The following is a 6,221-nucleotide window of genomic DNA, read 5'->3' as shown; positions in this document are numbered from 1 at the left end:
AAGCTTGAATCTTCCCAGGACCCAGCAATGGGCCCAGGAGAATGGAGAACAGTGCTTGACTCAGCTTGGGCCATGTCCCTTTCCTGTGAAGTATGTCTTGATGAGTAGTCCCACATAGTTTTGAGGAGTTTGTGCCAGAAAAACTTCAGTTTTGTTTTGTCTTATTTGTGTATCAGGGATTGAACCCAGGGACACTTAACCACTGAGCCACACCCAGCCCTTTCTATATTTTTATGTAGAGATAGGGGCTTGCTAAATTGCTTAGGGCCTCACTAAGTTGCTGAGGCTGGCCTTGAACTTCTGATCCTCCTGCCTCAGCCTCTGGAGCTGCTGGGGTTAAAGGCATACCCCTCTGCACCCAGAATGGAAAATTTCAATTCTAATCAGACAAAATGTCAAATGGTCCACCCTAGGACCAGATCAAACCCGGCCTCATTCCTAGACCACTGCAGGGCAGTGGTTCATTATGAACAAGGACACATAGAGCACCTACCCTGGGTGCTGGAGACACCCATTGATTCCTTCAGTTGGCCAACAAATTTTATTCAAAGCCTCACCTCCCTCCATCCGTCAGCTAGCCTCATCCGGCCATGCTAAGGGCAGGGAGCCCAACAGTGTGGAAGACAGATGAGGCATCTGCCCTCTCAGAACTTCACCACGGGGTACACAGACGTAGATGAATGAAAAAAACCACATGTTGTAAAAGGAAATGAAGAAGGTGCCATATTAGAATAATGGAGTGGGCATAGGGACATGTCTGCTTAGCATGGTGAAGGCCCGGCTCTCTGAGGAGCTGCTAATAGCAAAGCTACCCAAGTGCTGTGTTCTCAGTAGGGATCCCTCACAGGCCCTGGCACAAAGGCTGAGCGCATGAAGATTTGCTCAGAAAGGGAAGCAGGAAGGAAAGTAAAAGGAAATATCTAGCTTCGTGTAAAAATACAGGAATTTTATTTATTTTGGAAAATTGAGACTCGTTGGTTAAAGTGTACAGTGGTCCACCTTATGCTTTGAATATACCTTGCTGCTCTGCCACTGCAACTAATTGTTTTTAAATGGACAAGTTTCTCTCCCTCTCTCCCTACTTCTCCCTGATCTCTTCCCTCCCTAATCTCAGAGGTAACAAAATTACCTTTCTTTTCCATGTTAGGTAGATTCATTCATCTGTCCTTGAGTACACACCCACCATAGGAAAAAAGTAATCCAGACTTTGGGGATGGTACCAGAAGATCTCAGAAATGACTATCTCCCAAATTTATAAGTGAATTACGACTCCCAACAGAGAAGGTAGCCTTTGAGCCTTATGGGCAGAATCATAGCCTTTAGGACAGGAGTCCCCTGTGTTTCTCCTTCGCTAGCAAAGCAATAAACCTTCTTTTTCCTTTTTCTCAAACCGGTATCCTCGTTATTGGATTGGCATCAGGGACAAGGACCGAGATTTTGGAAACAAATTGAGGTTCAACTTCCCTATGGGTTTTGGAAAAAGCACATCACTTAGCAGTCATTTAAAAAAAAAATGCATGACCATAGGGCCTGCAAAGTTCACAAGGCTTCAAGACACATTTCAAAACCAGCCTCAGAAATAACAATCAAGTGTGTCATTGTTATACAACTCATCCAAAAACAAAAGGGGAACATAAGGCTGTTTTACAGTCCACATATCTAAGCATCAGAGAATTTCAAGGCTCCTCTGTAAATCCTAAATAGTCATGCTTATTTCTTTACAACAATCTCCCCTGGATAAATTTATTTTTATGAGCAATAAATACTTCAAGAAAACAAAAAGCATCTATTTCAAGATCACTTTGCACAGATGAAGGAATCATGAGCATGCTGTCTGTCCACACACACAAACACATTTAAGTGCATCAAGGTAGGGCCCTGTGGAAAGGGCGAAGGTTTGGTGGACAGAGCAAGGTTCCAATTCTGTTTTTTTGTTTTGTTTTGTTTTGCTTTGTTACCTGGCACTGGGGATTGAACCCAGGGGCACTTTATCCCTGAGCCACATCCCCAGTCGTTTTTATTTTTTATTTTGAGACAAGGTCTCACTGAGTTGCTTAGGGCCTCTCTGAGTCTGCTCTTGAATTTGTGATCCTCCTGCCTCGGGCTCCTGGGCTGCAGGGACTACAGGTGTGCGCCACCACACCTGGCCTTCGTTTTGAATTTAAGGGACTTTTCATAGACCTTTTTAGTTTATGAAAAAACAAATTAAGATTATCATTGTTGCTGTTTGTGATTCTGATCACAATAGAAACATTACCTGACAGCAACTATTTCATTGACATATCAAAAGTAAATTCAAGCCCGTATCACTGTGAAATCATTTGAGGTTAGATCAGGACAGGGGTTAAGTTTAATCATTCATGTGTAAACAGAAGATGATATTCAGTCCAAACAGGCTTTCCCCAGGTCAGCAGAACCCGGAGTGCTGTGGCCTCCTCGTGTTTGCTCAGTCCTACATCCACGTTCTGGATCAAGGTAGCTGCTGGCTGGACCGACTTTCACTTCCACTCATCTAGATTCCATCCTTCCTGTTTGCCTAGTTACTCTTCCACCATCATCTGGTTTTAAGGAAAAGGGACTTTACAGTTCTTTTCTTCTAATAACAAACAGCATTCACTCTTGAATATCTTAAATTCTTCTCACCCTTTTAAATATCTCCCAAGTTCCCCCCTTTAATCCCTCTGCTTTAAACACGGAGTGCTGGAATCTTACAGTTACTTAATCTGTGTCCCATTACAAGAGAAATTCTTTTGACGATACCCTGCTTGAAGAGATGGGGCATCAATTCTTTAAGATAGAGCCTATGGGTAGCTGTTTTCCTATTTTCATTAACTCGTTCATAAGGGTCTTCCCTGCAAAGTAGAGATGGAAGAAGGTGCAAAGCAGGGAAGGAAAGAGGGATATTTTTGTATTTTATACCCTTCTGTTATGGCTATAGTTTCCCTCATCCCTTGTGGATGAATTAGTTAAATTTAATCAAAATCTGCCACTGTGTGAGCTTCAACCAACAGTATTAGAATTACACAGAATAGATCTAATGCCTCCTCCAAATGACATTTTCAGATCTTCAAAGGCAAGTACTTTGTCCTTTTTATGACTGTTGTTCTTCAAGCTAAGGATCCTTATTTATTTGCTGTGATGGGACTCTAACCCAGGGCATTAGGTATGCTAGGGAAGCACCTTACCACTGAGCTACATCACCAGCCTAGGACCCCTATTTTTTTTCTTTTTAAAAAAATTTATTTATTTTTTATATATGACAGTGGAATGCATTACAATTCATATTACACATATAGAGCACAATTTTTCATATCTCTGGTTGTATACAAAATATATTCACACCAATTTGTGTCTTCATACATGTACTTTGATAATGATGCCCATCACATTCCACCATTCTTGCTAACCCCCTGCCCCCTCCTTTTCCCTCCCACCCCTCTGCCCTATCTAGAGTTCATCTATTCCTCCCATGCTCCCTCTCCCTACCCAACTATGAATCAGCCTCTTTATCATCAGAGAAAACATTTAGCATTTGGTTTTTTGGGATTAGCTAACTTCACTTAGCATTATCTTCTCTAACTCCATCCAAATTTACCTGCAAATGCCATGATTTTATTCCCTTTTATTGCTGAGTAATATTCCATTGTGTATATATGCCACATTTTTTTTATCCATTCATCTACTAAAGGGCATCTAGGTTGGTTCCAGAGTTTATCTATTGTGAATTGTGCTGCTATAAACATTGATGTGGCTGTGTCCCTGTAGTATGCTGTTTTTAAGTCTTTTGGGTATAGACCAAGGAGAGGGATAGCTGGGTAAAATGTGGTTCCATTCCAAGTTTTCCAAGGAATCTCCATACTGCTTTCCATAATGGCTGCACCAATTTGCAGTCCCACCAGCAATGTATGAGTGTGCCTTTTCCCCCACATCCTGGCCAACACTTACTGTTGTTTGTATTCATAATAGCTGCCATTCTGACTGGAGTGAGATGAGATCTTAGAGTAGTTTTGATTTGCATTTCTCTAATTGCTAGAGATGATGAACATTTTTTTCATGTATTTGTTGATTGATTGTATATCACCTTCTGAGAAGTGTCTGTTCAGGTCCTTAGCCCATTTATCAATTGGGATATTTGTTTTTTTGGTGTTTAGCTTTTTGAATTCTTTGTATACCCCAGAGATTAGTGCTCTATCTGATGTGTGAGGGGTAAAAATTTACTCCCAAGATGTAGGCTCTCTATTCACCTCACAGATTGTTTCTTTTGCTGAGAAGAAGCTTTTTAGTTTGAATCCGTCCCATTTATTGATTCTTGATTTTAATTCCTGTGCTATAGCAGGACCCTATTTTTAATAAAGGTTCCTCATATAACGATTTCCTCGGCAGCCTCCGTTCCCTCCCTTTTCCCAGTAGCTCTGATTTCCAGGTGGTACTCCATGTGATCTGGAGAGCCAAAGTAGAGCACATGGCCACAGTGATGGCTTCAGGGATGGACACTTGACCTAGGTCAGTCCAATCAAATCTAATCCCAGGACTTCAGCTGGAAATACTGGTTCTCAGGTGTGGCACGAAAATGAGGAGGCATGGGACCTTGGAAACCACTGATGTTTATCTTAGATCATGAAAGAAAGAACTTCCCCGATGTGTCAATATCCAAAAAGCAAGTAGAGAAATGGAGAGAAAAATCTGGGTCCTTATTATATTATGTGAACTCTCAGAAGAGCCTCTCATTTAAAGATACTTCATACTTGGGGCTGGGGATGTGGCTCAAGCGGTAGCGCGCTCGCCTGGCATGCATGCGGCCTGGGTTTGATCCTCAGCACCACATACAAATAAAGATGTTGTGTCTGCCGAAAACTAAAAAAAAAAATATTAAATTCTCTCTCTCTCTCCCCCTCTCACTCTCTCTAAAAAAAAAAAAAATACTTCATACCTCATTTAAAGAATTATGTGATTTCTGTTAGGAGCCATTAAATTATTTTGCTTAGCCCCATATGATTCTAGTGTTCTGTCATTTGCAGCTTAAAATATCCTGACTGACACATGGGAGATGGTTCTTTTCCATGGTTTTCCTCCTGTGCCACTTTGTCAATGACCCTCTTTCCTACTCTTCCACATGGAGACTGAGCCGTGCAGTTCCCAGAGGGCTCTCGTTAGCCTAGATTCAAATGTGATGTTATGTCTGAATCTCACACTGCTCTAGGAATTTGAGCATCCCGATCCCAACAACTCTCACCGGATAATTACCTATTTTCACAAATTATTCATGAACACACAGACCCTAAACTCCCAAGAGCTTGAAGGAGAAACGAGGAACGTGTGTTTTAGAATAGACTTTCAACTCGTTGCTTCCATATAAAAAGGCTGCACATCCCTTCTGTTTCTCCTTTAGTTTTCAGAAACAGAATCACCAACTCCTTTCTTGGCTCAGTGTTGTCGCATGAATTTAACAAACCATAGGTTTTCCAATGTGTAATTACTGTACCTAAATACCACATTAAAAATAACATTTGTTAAGCAAAATGACCAGCATATTTTGCAACCATGCTGAATGGTTGCTACCTAGAGTGAGTTAACAGCTTCAGGACTCTTGCCTGGAAAAGAATACAGCTGACTGGCTGCAGGTGGGTCTGGGATGATATGTCCTGTACTACCAAGGTCCAGATTCTGGACCTCACTTGGGCAGGTCCACAAATTAGACTTTATGAGTGTATCCCCAGAGGAACTCATGTGAGATGGATATATCAGCCAGAATGCCAGAATATTAATTTTTAAATGGAAATGATTCTTTGTGGCAGAGACTGGTAACCTGTGTCTCCTTCACAATGCAGATATTTGGATTAGCAATCAAGACAATTGCCAATGAGGGTGGGATTAAGAAAGAGGGCGTGAGGGGGCTGGGGATGTGGCTCAAGTGGTAGCGCGCTCGCCTGGCATGCGTGCGGCCCGGGTTCGATCCTCAGCACCACATACAAACAAAGATGTTGTGTCCGCCAATACTTGAAAAATAAATATTAAAAAATTTTTAAAAAAAGAAAGAGGGCATGGATTGTTGTGAGGACCATTTCCCCCGGCGATTAAAGACCCTGATGAGATATTTTATCATACATGGGAATTGTGGCATGGTCCACACTGCCAAAGTTTTCTTTGTAGAATGACAACTGTTTATACTTAACACATGATGGTGCTTACCATATGGCCAATCACTGTTCTAGGCACCTTAA

The sequence above is a fragment of the Marmota flaviventris genome, chromosome 12, assembly GCF_047511675.1.
Source record: "Marmota flaviventris isolate mMarFla1 chromosome 12, mMarFla1.hap1, whole genome shotgun sequence".
Taxonomy (NCBI): Eukaryota; Metazoa; Chordata; class Mammalia; order Rodentia; family Sciuridae; genus Marmota; species Marmota flaviventris.
Note: the sequence above shows the minus strand (reverse complement) of the source record.